Genomic DNA, 18377 nt, shown 5'->3' with positions numbered 1-18377 from the left:
CCCCTGTCGTGCGCTTGCCGTTAGCCCCGCTACTGCCGCGGCTATCTCTAGCTATTCGCGCAGCTGTCTCAAATATTTTGCGGGCTCTTCCCTTAGTGTGCTTGGGAGTGGCTGCTCACCCGTCCAAGTGCTCTGCAAAATGGCCAGCGGCCCCGTAGGATTCCTGCCGTAAAGGAGTCGGAATGGGGCAACCCCTGTGGTGTCATGGGGTACCTCCCTGTACGCCTATAGCACAAATGGCCTGTCCCAGTTTCTCGGGTCTTTCTCTATTACATGAAAAAGCATGTTTTTGAGGACGCGGTTTCACCGTTATACTGTCCCGTTGCTCTCGGGATGTTCTGGAGTCGAAAAACGGGGCGCGCATCCCAATCTTGCTAACATCTCTCTTGTCAGCTGTGCAGTGAAGTTAGTTCCTTGGTCTGAGCATATAACTTCCGGGATACCGGTGCGGCTAAAGATTGCGAGTAGGGCGTCGCATATTGCTCTCGCGGTTAGTGAACGCAGACAAACCACTTCGGGCCACCTCGTGCACAAATCAACCAGGCAAAGAGCGTACCTATGGCCCCGGCCTGAGGGCATGTCAATCGGCCTGATGATGTCGACGTTTACTACTTGGAAAGGGTGGTCAGGTCTGGTGAGTGGCGTGATAGGCACCCTGTCTTTAAGCCGCCTATCTGACCTGATCTGACAAGCGTGACACGTCTTGCATCGTTGTGCCACATCTGCCTCTAAACCTGGCCAAAAAAAAACTATGCTTAATTCTCGCCCTCGTCTTTCTTGGGCCCAAATGTCCTCCCCAGAGAGATTACTGGGCGAGTGAAAGCACTTCTTCCCGTCTGCTGAGGGGCAGCACAAGATGCTTGACTTTTGCGCCTGCGATGGAGTCCCGGTGGTATAAAAGACCGTCCGAGATTGTCACGGATCTCTCCGGAGAACACTCGGACCGAAAGAATGGACTAGGCGCCGGGTGTACCCACACAAACGCACATTTAATACACCCTACGTGGCACACACTCTAGAACACAACTAACAAAACTAACACAAAACGCAAAGACTATAAATACACACGACCCGGGCACACTGCTACTACCGTCTATTACTAGTATTCTACTATTAGCGGACGGCGTTCGTGCTCACGGTTCGTTCGGTGTGGCTGCGGTGTTGTATGGATCCAGTAGGCGGCGTCGAGGCGGCGCTCGCTGTGCTTGGGCTGGCGTCGCTGGCGGCGTTCGACGTGCTTGGGCTGGCGTTGCTGGCGGCGCGCTGGATGCGTCGTACAAGCTCCCGGTCCAAGCGCCCGTGGAGCTGATGCCTGTGTTGGTGTTGGGGGCACCACCCGGATGGGTGGCAACAGCTCTGGAGACACCCCTGGCCGTAGCAGGTGGTAGCGTCCTCTGTTGACTCCCCGGAACGGGCTCAGGCACGGCAGGAAGTCCACGATGCGACGTCGTAGAACGCGAGCTCACCGGAGTAGTAGCCGGCGTCGGTCTCTTCCAGCCAAACTGTCCCTGACCCGCCGGAGCCTCCGCTTCTCTGCTGTTCCCCCCAGTGCCTCGCTCTCACTCGCCCTTTTATAGCCTCGGTGTTAGTCCACGTCAGCCTTGCCGTCGTCTTCTTCTCTTCTCCACCAATCATCTCTCTCCACGTCACCGTATGCTTCTCCACCAATCATCTCTCTCCACCTCAACGAATGCTCCTTCTTCCTCTTCTTTATTCTTCGGTTAATTCGCGTCGTCTTCTTCACACCTTTTTCCTTTAAAATTTAATTTAGGCTCCTTAATATATGTGACAAGGGCCCCGTCTCTCAAGAGTTTTTCCATGAAAAACTGCTCACGTCATCCTCATCATCAAGCCATCCAGACAACCGTCTATCTTCTGTGACGATTCTGGACCCAGCACACACCAAACGCACACCACTAACACAGCACACCAAATTGCGTTTCCAGAACACTAACACACCACTGCCGCTGTCCGCACAGAGTCCTTAATAAACATGTTCGTGTCCACAACACACTCCCTTGTATGATTACATAACACCAACAATAGCAGCAACAACAACAACAACAAGGTAAATCCCAGAGACACATTAACACAGCAATAACATGATATATCCCAGAGACACCCAGTGCTGACCAGTTAGCTCCATCTTTATACAAGTCTAATTTGTGACATATGACCTCAATTTGGCTTGGCCTGTCCCAAAACGTCTCCCCCTTGATTTGGAGTAGAGCTGTAATCCTCTGTCTGCATTCAAAATGGTCTTCTCAAGTACCTCATCCCCTCCTGCGTAAACCTGCGCTACACATTTTAGGATGCTTCCTACGCCACACAGCCTACCAAGCTCTGGCTCTTGATATCATTAGTCTCGTATCATTTGCTCAGGGAAACGGCCACCGTATAGTGTTTCATTGGATCCCCGGACACTGCGGACTCGATGGAAATGAGACCGCCGACGCTGAAGCAAGGAGCGCCTTCAGCAGTGGCCTGCGTACAGCTGTACCGTTCTCTATAGTGGACACAACTTGTCTCCTTTCGGAATTGATGAGGAGGGCGACGGCTAGGTACTGGGCCCTGCCAGACACCCGCCACATCCGCCTTAAACGGCTAGATCCGACGATGACCTTTTCAGTTCCTCGCGGAATACCTCGCCCTATTGCATGCGTTATCCGTAGACTACGTTTAAATGTGGCATTCACGCGCAAATACTTCCACTTAATAGGACAAGCGGACTCCCCGGAATGTACCACATGTGGCGTGCTAGAGACCATAGAACATGTTTTAGTGGCTTGTCTAGCGTATGCACGTGAAAGACTCATACTCGCATCTGCTCTGAAGCCTATGGACACATCGCTCCTCTCTGAGGATTTAATCCTCGGTGCTTGGCCAGATAGTTTTAGAACTGTAAAGGCAACGCGAGCGCTCTTACGCTTTTTGAGCGAAACGGACCTTGTCTCACGTTTGTGATGTCAGAAAGTGTGCCTTGTTTTTCATCTGCCTCCTCCCATCATCATCGTCTCCCATCGTGACCTTCTTTTATCTCCTCTTCCCGTCCCCCAGAGCAGAGTAGCAGGCCAGATATTTATTTTTCAGGCCAACCTCTCTGCCTTTCCTATCAATAAACCCTCTCTCTCTCTCTCGGCAGCATCACCTGTCTCCTCGGCCACTACCGAACAAGTTGCCCTGGGGGCGTACCGCCGTACGGGACCTCTTTTCTTCATATTTCTTCAACATATTTACATGGAAAATCCTCTTAATGCAATCTATCAATACCTCGTAATCGATATCCTTTTTCTTCTGCGTCATAAGGTACGGGCCCTTCCATTGCATCATTAACTTATCATGATCCATGGGTAGCAACACAAGAACCCTGTCGCCCGGATTCAGATTTCTGTAAATGGTTTTGTTTTCATAACATCCCTTGTGGCGCTCACGCGCTTTTTCCAAGCTTTGATGTGCAAGCCTGCATGCTTCCTTCAACCTATCCCGCAACTCAAACACGCATGTGTATGTTGTCTTAAGATCTGATGAAATCTCTTTATTAGCCCACAGCTCCTTGAGTATTGCAAGTGGACTTCTAACGGTTCTCCAATATAACATCTCGAAGGGCGAGAAACCAAGACTCGTTTGTGGTACTTCGCGGTAAGCGAACAAAAGAGCTGGCGGGATATCTATCCTAATCAGAAGGTCTCTCCTGGCACATTTTCTTGATCATATTTTTTAGAGTGCCGTTGAACCGCTCTACAAGCCCATTACACACGGGATGGTAAGGCGTCGTCAGTAACGGCCTCACTAACAAAAGGCGGTTAACCTCCTTCATTAGTTCCGATGTGAAGTTCGAGCCCCGGTCACTCAAAACTTCCCTCGGGAACCCATAACGCGAAAACATTTCCACGAGACCCTCCGCCACTTGGATGCTGTCAATAGTTCTCAGTGGAATAGCGTCAGGATAACGAGTGGCCACGTCGACTAGACTAAGCACATATCTATTGCCTTTGGCGGATACTGGAGAGATTGGCCCCACAATGTCAATAGCCACTCGCTGAAACGGTAGGTCGATAGCTGGCATCTTTCCCAGAGGTACGGGACCAACTCTTCCCTTCGGAACTGTGCGCTGGCGCACGTCACATGAGCGAACAAAGCGCTTAACGTCACTCTGAACGCCCGGCCAAAAGAACTCCTCGGTGATCCTAGACACCGTTTTTTGAACACCCTAGTGTCCGGCCATAATGGCGTCATGTCCTAAGCGTAGCACGGTCTCTCGCATATCTCTTGGTAACACCAGCTGTTGGACTCGCCTTCCTGAACTAAATACGCATTCCCTATGCAAAAGACCATTTACCAATTGATACTCGAATGACGTCAGACTCTTCTTTCTTTTCACCTTTTCCCCGACTCTTTCGAAGCAAGCCTTCAAGCTCGGGTCTTCCTTTTGCCTAATTGCAATTTCGCCCGGTGTTACGCTCAGGCACATCGTAACAGGAGCAGAGAGCAGACGCTGCGTTGCTCGGGCTATCGCTTGAGCTCTTGTCTCCACTGCCGACGAAAAACTTACTGCACCCGTCTGAGCTGTAACGGGCCTTTCCTCCTTTGGATGTTCCTCAACGCCGAGCATCCTCCACTCGGAATCGGGGTCTTCGACTTCTTGCGCCCGTAATGTTTCCCAGGATGAAATCGTAGATGGGTTGGTCTATGCACTTTGCCACTATCTGCCCAGTATAATATGGCGTGGACACTAGAATCCTTGCTTCAGGAAGGTACCTCACTGTGCTATCTACAAGAGTGACGACCGACGCTTCCCCTGTAAGATCCTCGTCCTTCACCAGGCTTCCATGAACCAAGACTGTGTTAGCACCACTGTCTCTAAGCACCAATATAGGACGGTCCCCTATTTGCCCAACCACCACTGGCATTGCTGCTTTCCACTAGGGTGTTCCACTCACTGCCTCATTTTCCAGCGGCGTTTGCTCTCCTTTCAGCTGTGGAACTTCGGATGGCGTGACAAGTTCTACCCTTGAGTCGACAATGCATGCAGCTCGGTCCTGCGTTCTGTATCGGCATTCTTCCAGAGTATGACTTCTCCTCTTACAACCTTGACACACAATCTTTGTTTTTTGGGCAGCGCTACTAGTTCGACAGTCAGCTGCACGGTGTCCCACCTTGCCGCAGAGAAAACACCTTACTGGCGCCTTAGAAGCACTGCCATATGCTCTTGGTATTGCCGCATCTGTCTCTAAGGTCTTTTGGGTTTCCTCCTTTGCCTTACCCAAATTTCTGAACCCTTGAGCCTCGAGGAATTGGTCTGCAGTGTCAGCGAACTCTTCCAGCGAACACAACTTTCTTTCAGGAATAGCGCCAGCTTTGAGCTGCAACACGCTAAAAATTGCTCTGTGACCAGCTTGTCACGCACCCCTTTAAAACTCTTTTCTGTGTTTGACATATCAAGCCACCTATCAAAATAGTTGGTCAGCCTGCAGGAAAACTGCTTAGCGGTTTCCGAATCCTCAGGTTTCGCGGTGCGAAATCTCTCACGAAAACCCTCTGCCGTAAGCCTGAATCTTTGGAGGAGTGCCTTTTTGACTTTCTCGTAGTCCATGGAATCAGCAGCAGGCATCCTTCCAAAAACATTCAGCGCCTCTCCGACTAAACACATGCTCAATGCCGTGGCCCATTCACAGCGCTCCCAGCATTGCCCCAAAGCTATCCGCTCGAATCATTGCAGATATGCGTCCAGATCATCTCTTTCATCTTCGAAAGGAGCCATCAGCTTCCTTGGACAAACTCTGGCCGGTCTAGGAGATTCTATACCCGCTAAGCAACGCTGATCATTGTCCGTGATCTCCTCATATCCTCCCGCGACATGCGCCTGTTTCCACAAAATAAACTCCTCCCGTTCTATCCTTATTTTCTCCTGTTCTTCTGCCTCGCGAGCTCTTCTCTCTGCCTCGCGAGTTCTTTTCTCTTGTGGGTTTCTCAGTAGGCACAGGCCACTACCCACCGCGGGTTCGAGCTTCGCGCGAGCCAAGGGCCCCGATCAGCCGTCACCACACGCACCCTGGGGCACCGCTGCGGCGGCGTTCAACCTCTGCAGAGAGGAGAGCGGCTCGCCGCAAGAAACAGGCCTCCAAGTTCACAAAGGAGACGTTTATTGACGCCGTCCTCCAGCGGTACACACACACACTCAACAGTCACCGCGTCCCGGGGCGCGCTCAGAGCAAGGCTCCGGTGCGCGCTCGGGGCAACAAGAGAAATGCGCGCCGCTAGCACGCCGCTGCAGGCGATTGTCCCCGCGGCAGTGCTGTGATCACTCTCGTGTCGGCCGTTGGGCCGTTTGCGAGAGAGTGGGCAGTCAACGCAAGGTGCGCCTGTCAGAGGTCGTTGGACGCCTGGACAGGCTCGAGCCGCGGCGGATCGAGGATCCACGCTGGCGAGCTCGAGTATGAACTGGTCCGAACGGCAGAGGCCGGCCCGGACGGACAGCAACGTACGCACCTTACGCTGTCTCGGAGGGGGTCTCTCTCTCTGGGCCCCGCTCGGACGGTCGCGCGCCGCGCGATCACCCAAAACGGGTCCCTAATTCCCGCCAAAAGTCACCAATGGCAAAGGCCCTTGGGAAGCCGGGGGCGGAGCTGCGGCCGAATGACAGCGATTAGCCACCAGCCGTCTCTCCGCCGCCCGAGGCGGGAGAAAGGGAAAGAGAGCGACGCGGGATGCCGCGCAGACACCACGGCGGGAATCTAGCAGGCTTCTCACATCCTCCTCTCCTTAAATGGCCTCCTACCCATCGGCGAAAGCATGCAGCAAAATAAAAAAATAAAAAAATAATCCATATAAAACTACCACACTTCAGATCCAGCTATAAACTCAAACGACAAACAAATAAGAACAGAATTCAAACAACACTTGCATACGTTTCAAAGAGACAAAACTAACTACACTGTACACTGTACACAAGGCCAGCTGACAGGTGGCCTGCAGCATCATAATGTTCGGTGGCGCGGCCCATTGGGCCTGTCGGTGGCCAACTCACGCTTTTGCTGCCTTCAGGGTCCCGGTGGACGATTTGTTGACGGCGGTCCCATGTCCTCCACAAGGTCATCAAAGTTGAGCATGAGGACGTCGACGACGCTCGACGATCCCGAAGAGGACCCGCAGCCCGACACCTCCTCGCCTGGAGTTTCCGATCCCGGTGGACCACTTGCCTGGCCGCCGCTAGGCGCCGGCACTCCGGGGGCCAACAGCGCGGCGAACGCCGGGCTGGCCTCCGCCCGCCGGCGGCACAGCGCCGCAAGCTCGACGTCGGAAAGATCGCTCGCCGCCGGCAGTGCCGCCACACTCCGGCTCCCAGCGGCAGTCCGCCTCTTCACTCGTTGTCGCTCCTCCTCCCGCCGCCTCAATTCCTGCCTGTGCACTTGCCCCGTGAAATGTGCTTGAAAATAAACGACCACCCGGGACATATGGCAGTAGCCGACGCCATCTGGCACAGGGAGCCCTGCTCCCGCCGACACGCGGTCGTGGTCCGCCACGGTGTGACCACGGAAGAGCCGTGGCACGCAATCCAGCGGCACCCCGGTCTTCACCCGGCGCTGCTCCTTCCATGGTTTGTCACTGAAAAAGGCCAGCGGCGGCTCCTGGCCGTCCTGGCAGGTCCACACAGCGACGCTGCGTTTCTTGGGTGCCGGCCTGATCTGGGACGGCGGCGCCGCCCCGACGACCGGTGATCCCGCACGCCCCTGTCGACGCCGACAAGTTTTCGGTTCACCCAGCTTCGCCGCCGCTCCACCGTTTAGCCCACCGCTGACCTTCTGCACTGGTGCCATGGCGGAGTCGTCGAGACAATTGGTGTCCGCTTACTGGCTTACTCGACGCAGCAGCACGATATGTAGGCACCGTCAGACTGCAGTGACCTTTGGCGGGAACCCCAACGGGAAGGGTGCTGTCCTTCCTGCCCCCCTCTCGGCGTTGCCTTTGATCTTGGGAACACGCACATAACCCCAGGCACGCACCGGCACAGAAGCGGACATTGATCAGTGACAACGACCCGCTTGTCGGAATCGGCCCGAGGCGCCGTGGCAGGGGTCAAATGACGCACAGACGCACTCTTCACGCTCCCCATAGCCACACAAAAACCATGCCGCGAGACACTCGCTCCTTAACGAGCAAACCACTCCCCAGCCGGAAGGGGTGACTTTCGCCGACCCCTCCGCGAACCAGCCGGTCCCGTGTTCGCGAGGAAGGCCGCACCCATGGGGTCAGAACGTAAATGCAAAGAAGGCGCGCTGTACAAAAGAAGGCCATCTCTGCGCTACAAGAGAAGTGCAATCGCGAGTAGGCTGAAGTTTACATATGTACAAGTCTGGTTTAAAAAACTAAACGCCAACGCAAACGTATATTACATATGTACAGATCTCGGAACGTTAGGAGAAACAACGAATAAACTGGAAACAAAAACATGCTACAGACTGACTAAAACAAACAAACGACTAAATAACTGCACAAGGCTGGAACTGAGCATGCGGCAAAAAAAAAAGAAACCGCCGTGCTTCACCTGGGGTAGGGCCCGACGAGAAAGCTCGCCAGCTAGCTGAGGCTGCGTGCCTTCGGTTGTGGAAGAGTCCGCCATCCGGCATCAATCACATCGGTGACCGTCGCCTCAGATTGTACCGGTGCTCGGTACGGTTGCGTTTCGCAGCACCAGTTGTGCCTTTGCGCTTGCTTGTGATACCAATGGGTACCGACGCAAACTCGTCAGACCGTGACGCATAGGCCTTCAGGTCTCCGATGTGGGCACGGCTGGTTTTCCCCGTAAGTGGATCCTTCAACAGGTACGCGAGCGGCGACCAGACTGACCACTCGGTACGGACCAAGCCACTTAGGAGCGAGCGAGGCTGAGAACCCCTTGCTCGCATCACTAAGAACGTGGTTGCGCTTCAGGACAAGATCACCCGCCTGAAAAGTCAGGCTGCGGTGCTTGCGATCATACTGAGCCTTCTGTTGGGCTCTGGCTGCCGCCAAACTCTGCCTTGCTCTGTTGAGAGCCCGACCAAGCCGGTCCCGAAGCGTCGACGCATAAGCAGAGCAGTCTGCCCGCGTCTGCTCATCCCCGAGCTGGCTCTGCACGACGTTTGACATCGGATTCGCCGGCTCCCTCCCGAAATTGAGGAAGGCGGGAGAGAAACCAGTTGAGCGATTCTCAGCTGTTCGAATGGCGAACGCAAATTCGCTCAAATGGTCTGCCCAGTCCTTTTGACACTCGGCAAAGGCCGCCAGCATTGGCTCGGTCAAGTTGGACTGGGGATGGTAGGGTGAAGTGGTGTAGTGCTCAATTCCGAGGGAACGGCACGTGTTACCGAACACCCGAGCGGTGAAATAGGACGCATTTTTCGTGATCAGTCTTTCCGGAAAGCCGAACCGACAGAACACTTCCTGGAGTTTATCCAGCACCGCTCGCGCTGACACTTTCCGAAGCGGGTACAACTCAACCCATTTGGAAAAATGGTCAGCTACTACCATCAGGTGAATGAACCCCTGCTTATACCTGGGGAAAGGCCCCATCAGATCGCAGGTGGCCATCTGCCACGGACGCACACTGTCAATTGGTTTCATTATTCCGGGCGGCTTGCCGCCCCTTGACTTTACCGCTTGACAGACATGGCAGGAACGGCAATAGCGGAAAATGTCACGCTTCATGCCGGGCCACGTCACCGATTGACTCAGTTTTGAAAAAACTTTGGAGCCACTCAGGTGACCGGCCAGTGGTTCGTCATGAGAAAATCGCAACAGTGCGCCTCTCAGACTTTTGGGGATAACCGCCTTGAACGGGTCAATGGACTCATCATCGGTGGCTATGTATTTCAGCACGAGCCCGTCATTGTCCAGCAAATATGAATCCCCCGGGGCTCGCCGCGACACACGCTGGCTTTTACCCCCTGCGCCCGCTACAATACAAGTAGCGTCCCGGCGCTCCGTCTCCCATAGACCGTCGCTCATCTCGCGACACATGGAGTCATTTTGCGGGGCTTTCAGCAGCTCTTTCCGGGTGAAAACGATAACAGTTACCTCAGAAGGGGGCCTGGTCTCGTCCCCCTTCAGGTTTTCAGCCAAAATTTCCGCTCGCGACGGCGTCTCCGAGGCGCTCACGCGGAGCTTTGCCTCTCGCCCGCTTTGCGAAGCGCTGCTTGCTTGGTTAGCGGAATGGGTTAGCCCGTTTGCGGGCTCCCTCTCCTTGCCACCCGGCGGCTCGTCCGCTTTTTCGCCCGCTCCGCCTGCTGGCGTCAAGCGCCGCTGGCGAGTGGGGCACGGCATAGCGCGTCAGCTACCACGTTCGTGCTCCCCTTTCGATACTGCACCGAAAAGTCGTAATGCTGTATCAGGAGAGCCCAGCGCGCCAGCCGACCCGCAGGCTTGCGGAGCCGCATCAGCCAACTGAGCGCACTGTGGTCTGTCTGCACCACGAATTGCGTTCCGTCAAGGTAGACGTCGAACTTCCGCAGTGCAAACACGAAGGCGAGGCACTCCTTCTCGGTCACGGAATAATTCCTCTCCGAGGGCAGCAAGGAGCGGCTGGCAAAGGCCAGCGGCTGCAGCACGCCATCAAAATCCTGTAGGAGAACTGCTCCTAAACCCAGATCGCTCGCGTCAGTCTGGACTACGAACTGTCTGGTCAGGTCGGGTAGCCTGAGCTGCGCTGTCTCGGCAATGACACTAGACAGGAGGCGAAAGGATCGCTCTTCCTCGGGCCCCCATCGCCACGCGGCAGTCTTTCCCAAGAGCTTGGTCAAGGGTGCCTGCACGCGGGCACAGGACGGGATGAACGACCGATAGAAATTGGCCATTCCCAGAAAACGGCGGAGGCTGCGTACGTCCTTGGGCACGGGAAACTCGAGTACGGCTCGGAGTTTGTCCGCATCGGGCTCAATGGTGCCCTCGCCCAGCGTGAACCCTAGCAACTGAACTCGGGTCCGCGCTATTTGGGCTTTCGCAGGATTCAAAGTCATCCCAGCAGCCCATACCCTCGCGAGCACGTCGGCAATGTGGCCTAAGTGCTCATCGAAGGTTCGTGAATAAATCACGATATCGTCCAGGTAGCACATGGCGTGAGACCATTTAGCTTCCCCTAGGACGCGGTCCATGAGCCTCTGAAAAGTCGCAGGACCATTGCAGAGACCGAAGGGCATGCGAGTGAACTCAAACAGCCCTCTGTGGCACGTGAACGCGGTCTTAGACCGGTCAGCGTCCGCCATCTGGACCTGTAGGTAACCTTTGGAGGCATCTAGCGAGGAAAAGTACTGCGCACTGCCCAGGTTTCCTACGATTGAGCTGATCGTCGGGAGCGGATAGGCATCCTTTCGAGTCAGCGCATTCAGACGGCGATAATCCACACACAACCGGTGGCTGCCATCTTTCTTAGGCACCAACACAACCGTAGACGCCCAAGCGCTGGACGAGCGACGGATAATGTCCGCCGACAGCATCTTATCCAGCAACCCATCGATCACCTGCCTTTTCGCAAGGCTGACGGGTCTGGGGTTGCACTTCAAAGGAAGCGCATCTCCGGTGTGGATATTGTGGCTCACTAAATTAGTACAGCCGGGTTGATCCGTGCAGAGCTCATCGTACTGACGCAACAGTGCTGTCAAACGAGCCTTCTGAGTGTCATCCAACGTTACCGCAAAGGCGGCCAGCGGATGTGGTGCCTGGTCGTGCCGCGCCGCTCGGTCCCAAAGAGGAGCGTGAACGACGGAACGCTCGACACAAGGGCTTGGCCCTGGTCGCTGAGCGTGGCACTCTCTGAACGCCTTCACTGCACAGGCAGTTATTGACGCCGGTGGGCAGATGAGCTGCTTCAGCTGGGAAAATGGTCCGTCGCGATAGCCGCCATTCGCAATGTCCACCACGAGGCCGGTTTTCAGGAGAAAGTCCCTTCCGAGAATCACGGGCACACTGAGGTCGGGGAGGTGGATGAAACGCATGCGTCTCGTCCGCTCTCTCCACCTGACAGTCAGCCTCGCGGCGCCAGCCGAAGGGGCTACGCCTTTCGCAAGGTTGAATGTCTTACGGCAGTCCCGCAAGCGCACCAAGTGCTTTTGCAAGTGGGACAACACCTCTTCACCGAACAAGGAGGCAGTGGCTCCCGTATTCAGTAACGCCAAAAATTCGCGGCCAGCAATGGTGACCGGAATAAACGGCGCGTGCGCATTAGCAAGGCAGCTTGCTCTGTACGCTGAGGGGATTAGCGAGGCTTGGGCCGGTCGGCCCTTTACGACCGACCCGCGCCGCCATTTCCCTGCCTCACAGGAGGCCTGGTTACGGGGCATTCTCTCGCTAAGTGCCCCGTCTCTTGACAGCGGAAACAGCGCACACCGCCGCGAGCGCGGTCGCGGAACAATGGCGCCCCTCCCTGCCTGGTTCCGCCAGTTGCACGGCCAAAGGGTCGGCTGATTCGGGTTTCCCCCTCCGCTGTGCGTTGGGGCGCTTGGCGTCCCTCGGCCGGCGGTCCAGAAAACGGTGCAGCGCAAGCGGTCCGTCTCCTGTAGGAGTAGGGATCGAGAGCTCGTTCGCTCAACTCCCATACTTCGTTTTGCCCGCTAACGGCTGCACAGGCAGCGTGTGCGGGTGGTCGCCGGTTGGGTCGGGGCATGGCCCCTCTCCATGCACAGCGTGGCTCGAGGGCCTCGCTTGCCGGCGGTGGCGGACGATAGGCGCGCGCGGCGAGAATGTCGCCTTGAATGCGCTTTGCCTCGGCGGCCAGCTCCTCAAAATCTCGGAGCCGGCCTCCGCGCAGGTATGCCGAAAAAGTCGGATGTGCCTGCCTGATCGTCCTTTCCACACGTTTCTCCTTCGAGGCTCTGGGCTCGGCGATTGAGAAAAGGTCCTCCATCGCACGTACCTACTCCAGGAGTGAGTCATCCGGAGCCTGTGTACGGAGCTCCAACTCTCGCCGCATCCTACGCTCATAGTCAGCGGGCAGGAATTCGCGCAAGAATGCTGCACGGAACTCCTCGAGAGTCGCTGCCCGGTGGCCGGAAAGCCGATGCCACCTAGCTGCCGTGTCAGTCAGTGCTGCGGGGATGATGTGTGCAAGCACAACCTGATCAGTGAGACCCATAGCTCTCTGGTAATGGGTGAGGGACTCAAGGAAATCCCGGGCACTGAGGAGGCCATCATACCCGCGGTATGTTGGCATGAGCAACTTGACCGCGGGGTGAGACACCTTCGGTGCGGCCAAAAGCGTCTTAACCGTCCCTGACAGCGACTGAATCATCTGGGCAGCACTTCTTAGCAGCGACTGCGCCCCCGCCTCAGAGGAGGCTTGGGCGGGCTGCACGAACGCAGGAGGCAAGGCGCCCAGTTCGATGAGCGGCGCGGTTTCCACAGGGAGCCGGGCCGGCGCCTCACCGTTCCCAGAGCAGAACTGACTGCTCGCGGGGCACGGCTGCTGCTGTGCAGGACGGCCGGTTGCGGCAGCGTCGCAAGCACCGCTTTCGCACGGGGCGCAAAGCACGCACAGCGGAGGCATGTGATTGACGGGTGCACCGCAGGGTGCTCCCGATACAGCTCCAATGGGAGCTGCGTGATCGACGTTGGGGGTTGTAGCGCCGTATGCCCAATGGGGGCCGCGGCCAACCACGGTGTTTGGCTATTCGAAGAAACAACAGCCAGGGGATCAAAGGACGCTACGACTCCTAAGGGAGCCGACACGTAGCTGCCGAGTGCCCCGATGGGGGTGGCAGACATGGTGACATGGTGCGCAAGCGTGATCGTCAAGGCGACCTGCTCGGCAAATGTGCCATCAAAGGCTAAGAGCCAGTGACTTAGCACGTTGGGCGCCAGTTGTGGGTTTCTCAGTAGGCTCAGGCCACTACCCACCGCGGGTTCGAGCTTCGCGCGAGCCAAGGGCCCCGATCAGTCGTCACCACACGCACCCTGGGGCACCGCTGCGGTGTTCAACCTCTGCAGAGAGGAGAGCGGCTCGCCGCAAGAAACAGGCCTCCAAGTTCACAAAGGAGACGTTTATTGACGCCGTCCTCCATCGGTACACACACACACTCAACAGTCACCCCGTCCCGGGCGCGCTCAGAGCAAGGCTCCGGTGCGCGCTCGGGGCAACAAGAGAAATGCGCGCCGCTAGCACGCCGCTGCAGGAGATTGTCCCCGCGGCAGTGCTGTGATCTCTCTCGTGTCGGCCGTTGGGCCGTTTGCGAGAGAGAGTGGGCAGTCAGCGCAAGGTGCGCCTGTCAGAGGTCGTTGGACCCCTGGACAGGCTCGAGCCGAGGCGGATCGAGGACCCACGCTGGCGAGCTCGAGTATGAACTGGTCCGAACGGCAGAGGCCGGCCCGGATGAACAGCAACGTACGCACCTTACGCTTGTCCCGGAGGGGGTCTCTCTCTCTGGGCCCCGCTCGGACGGTCGCGCGCCGCGCGACCACCCAAAACGGGTCCCGAATTCCCGCCAAAAGTCACCAATGGCAAAGACCCTTGGGAAGCCGGGGGCGGAGCTGCGGCCGAATGACAGCGATTAGCCACCAGCCGTCTCTCCGCCGCCCGAGGCGGGAGAAAGGGAAATAAGGCGACGCGGGATGCCGCGCAGACGCCACGGCGGGAATCTGGCAGGCTTCCCACACTCTTCTCGCTCTTCCGCCTCACGAGCTCGTCTCTCTGCCTCGCGAGCTCTTTTCGCCTCGCGCTCTTCTGCTTCACGAGCTCTTTTCTCTTCTCGCTCTTCTGCCTCGCGAGCTCTTTTCGCCTCGCGTTCTTCTGCTTCACGAGCGTCTGCGTGTGCTTGCGCCCTTTCATCTCTCTGCCTATCTGCCTCCTCTCTCTGCCTCTTTGCCTCCTCGTCATAGAGACGCATCGCCTCTTCTTTGGTTAACCCCGGCTTGAGCGCCAGTTCTAACGTTTTTGCCAAATCCATACTTTCTGCCGTCGAGAGATCGGAAAGATCCGAGACAAAGCAAAAATAAAAAATGAAATAGATCCTGGCACAGGCTCGCCACTTATCTTTGTCACGGATCTCTCCGGAGAACACTCGGACCGAAAGAATGGACTAGGCGACAGGTGTACCCACACAAACGCACATTTAATACACCCTACGTGGCACACACTAGAACACAAAACTAGCAAAAATAACACAAAACACAAATACTATAAATACACACGACCCGGGCACACTGCTACTAGCGTCTACTACTAGTGTTCTACTATTAGCGGACGGCGTTCGTGCTCACGGTTCGTTCGGTGTGGCTGCGGCGTTGTATGGATCCAGTAGGCGGCGTCGAGGCGGCGCTCGCCGTGCTTGGGCTGGCGTCGCTGGCGGCGTCGCTGGATGCGTCGTACAAGCTCCCGGTCCAAGCGCCCGTGTAGGTGATGCCGGTGTTGGCGTTGGGGGCACCACCCGGATGGCTGGCAACAGCTCTGGAGACACCCCTGGCCGTAGCAGGTGGTAGCGTCCTCTGTTGACTCCCCGAAACGGGCTCAGGCACGGCAGGAAATCCACGATGCGATGTCGTAGAACGCGAGCTCACCGGAGTAGTAGCCGGCGTCGCTCTCTTCCAGCCAAACTGTTCCTGACCCGCCGGAGCCTCCGTTTCTCTGCTGTTCCCCCCAGTGCTGCGCTCTCACCTTTTTCCTTTAAAATTTAATTTAGGCTCCTTAATATATGTGACAGAGATGAACATGCCCCCTTTTCCCGATTTTGCGTCCTCCCAAGATTTCCTAAGGCTTTCATCGGACAGCTGGGCCGAACGGAACTTCTCTCGCTGCTTTGAGGGCGCGTCCTCGTCGTCACGCATTGAGCACTGGTCTTCAATCGGGTACTCGTCGCGGCCCGCTTTATGCTGCTCTCCCGATGCCTCGCTCGACTCATTGTTTTCCTGTTCGTCCGCCTGGGATTGGTTCGCGTGGACCTCGCCCGTCGTTGGGGTCAGCTCGTAGCTGTTCTCGGCCACGGAGAAGGACACGCTAGCTGTGTCAGCCGCAACGTGGCTCTTGCTCTGGGCAAGCGCCGCGCCGCGGCTGTCGGTCTGCGCTAGCAGCTCCCAGTCCTCCCGCGATAGCAAGCAGTCTACACCCTCCGCGAGCTTGCCTGTAAGTGCACAGACGATATGTACGGTCTCCGGTCACGCTACAAGTGTGGGGCACCGCTTCAGACTGACCGCGAGGGTAACTAGTTTTGCCTCTATTGTTTCGCCAAAGGCGGAAACAAGCTTAATCTTGACCGAAGGCTCCTGGGATACGCTGGGCACGAGGCTTTCTCTGACTACAGTAATCTCGCTTCCGGTGTCTATGATTGCAGTTGCCGGCACTCCGGCGCATTCGATCTGAACCTGCTGTAGCTTTGATTGCCGTGCTTGGTCGGACGACCCTGGGGCATTTATTTCTGCTACCAAAGTCCTGTGCGGGTGGACTGATGCTAGGGTTTCGGCTGTCTCTACGCTGGCTACCGCTACTCTCGGTGTCCGGGCACGCTTATCGGTTTTCTGCGCATTGTGAGCGGCTCGTGGGCAGTCCTTTGCGCGATGGCCTACTGCGCGGCACACGAAACACTACACGTGTCGTCTGTTGTCGCTGGTCGCAGGTTGCGTAGGAGTCTTTTCTTTCTCAGAGTGTGTGACCGTTTGCCGCACCGCGCGCCCCTTTCCCTTAGCCTGCTCGAATGTCTGCAGCATCCGTGATATCTCGTCCGGTTTCACCCATTTCTCTCCCTCGCGGAGGCGCACGTATTCTAAGCCCTCGGTGCTTAGGCTCGCTTTCATCCTATCGGCCACGACGAGAGCCACCACGTCTTCCTTGCTGTCTGCATCCCTCGAGCGCAGGTAGTACTGGAAGTAAGTTTTTACGCGAGTGGCAAATTGCGCCCATGTTTCCTCCTTGCGCTTTGCGGCACGCTCGAACCGGTCTAGATACTCAGCGGGGGTGAGTTTTAGCTCGTTTAAAACGGCTTTCTTCACTAAGTCGTAGTCACCGCACTCATCGTCCTTGAATCCACGAAGCAAGTACCGCACATGCTCGGTCAGCGCTGGCATTATCAAATGTACGCGGCTGTTTTCTGGCAAATCGTACGTTGTGAATAATCTTTCTACCTCGTCAAACCACAGCGGTACATCCGCGTCACACGGTAACTTGAGCCCCTTCAGGACCTTGGCACATTCGGATACTGGGTCGAGGCCCGTTCGCCGTTGCTCGTCAGGTACCAGCATTAAGGGAGTCTGTCTGCCACCTATCGGTCCTATGCCAAGTGTCCCCAACTACATGCGTTCGCGAGATACGATCTTAAGCTTTTCTAGCTGAAAATCTAGTTCCATGCGGTGGATCTCTACGGCATCAGACCTTGTCCCTGGAGTTATTTTCCGTCGCGTTTCCGCTACCGGCTCCTTCGTCGCCCCATCTAATGCTGCCCCTGCCGACATCGCGTCTTCCTGCGAAATATCCCATGACAGGTCGTCCTCCTCAAATATATTCTGGTCCGATGCACTCTCCTCTGCCCCTCTGTCAGCTGAGCCCGCCATCATGCTCCGCGTCTGCACCATACACCCGTTTACGCTTGAGCCATAGCCACCTCAAAGAGACGAAAGGAATCCCGCTCACGCGTACCGCTGTCAGTAGTAGGTGCGGTTTCTTCTCCAAACTCGTCCGGAGCCGAAGGTGGAACGCCGCCTTGGGGTCGGTGAGCCGGGGTACCTTTTCAGCTTGGCTGGTGCCGGAGATCGATTCCTTCTGGTCCTCCTAGGTGGCTACCACGTGCTGGGTTTTGCCGAGTGCTTGGACACTGCTGGGCCTGCGGGTGGTGTCAGCTCGGGGCTGACGATCGCCGAATTCTGTCGTGCTGCGCCAGTAATTTTTTGATGGTCCGTTGGGTTCTTCGGAAGGGTGCAGACCCTTCCAAACGTTGTTGTTCGGCGGTGATGAAGGGAGATGTGCAGATGAAGGTCAAAGAGAGAATATATTTACAGTATGTTCAAGGGCAAACTGCGTTACAAGTTGTGTCACACAGACGGTCAAGCTGTAACTGACGAAGACAATTTTCACACAGAGAAACACTCTCTACAAGCCCTTACTCATCGACGTGAGGTTAGAGTCTAGGGTTGTAGAATTACGTGCCACTGCACGGAGCCTCTAGCTCATCCAGACAAGACTGCCCTCCAATGATTTTACATGCAGCTTTAAAGCTTTTGCAAACAAAGAAATTAGGGCGGTCATATATCGAGGCCCGCCCTAAGCTTCGATAACCAATGGAGGTAGCCACAGCCCCTGAAGGTTGGACCCAACTTCGAGCCCGGGGCTTGGCTATAAAGAAAAAGAAACATATACAGAAAACATTTGGAAAACCCTCTCCCCGAGGGGAGTTCTCGGCCTTAGCGCTTGATGCTTTCCCTTTCCC

The 18377-nt window shown here is 56.2% G+C and overlaps 1 pseudogene; it reads right to left on the bottom strand.

The window, feature by feature from the left end:
* Positions 1-309: 309 nt before the first annotated feature.
* Positions 310-17022, bottom strand: LOC144095610 (uncharacterized; annotated as a pseudogene).
* Between the last annotated feature and the right edge of the window lie 1355 nt (positions 17023-18377).

This window comes from Amblyomma americanum, chromosome 6 (assembly GCF_052857255.1).
Source record: "Amblyomma americanum isolate KBUSLIRL-KWMA chromosome 6, ASM5285725v1, whole genome shotgun sequence".
Taxonomy (NCBI): domain Eukaryota; kingdom Metazoa; phylum Arthropoda; class Arachnida; order Ixodida; family Ixodidae; genus Amblyomma; species Amblyomma americanum.
The sequence above is the reverse complement of the archived record's forward strand: the minus strand, read 5'-3'. Positions and strand labels throughout refer to the sequence as shown.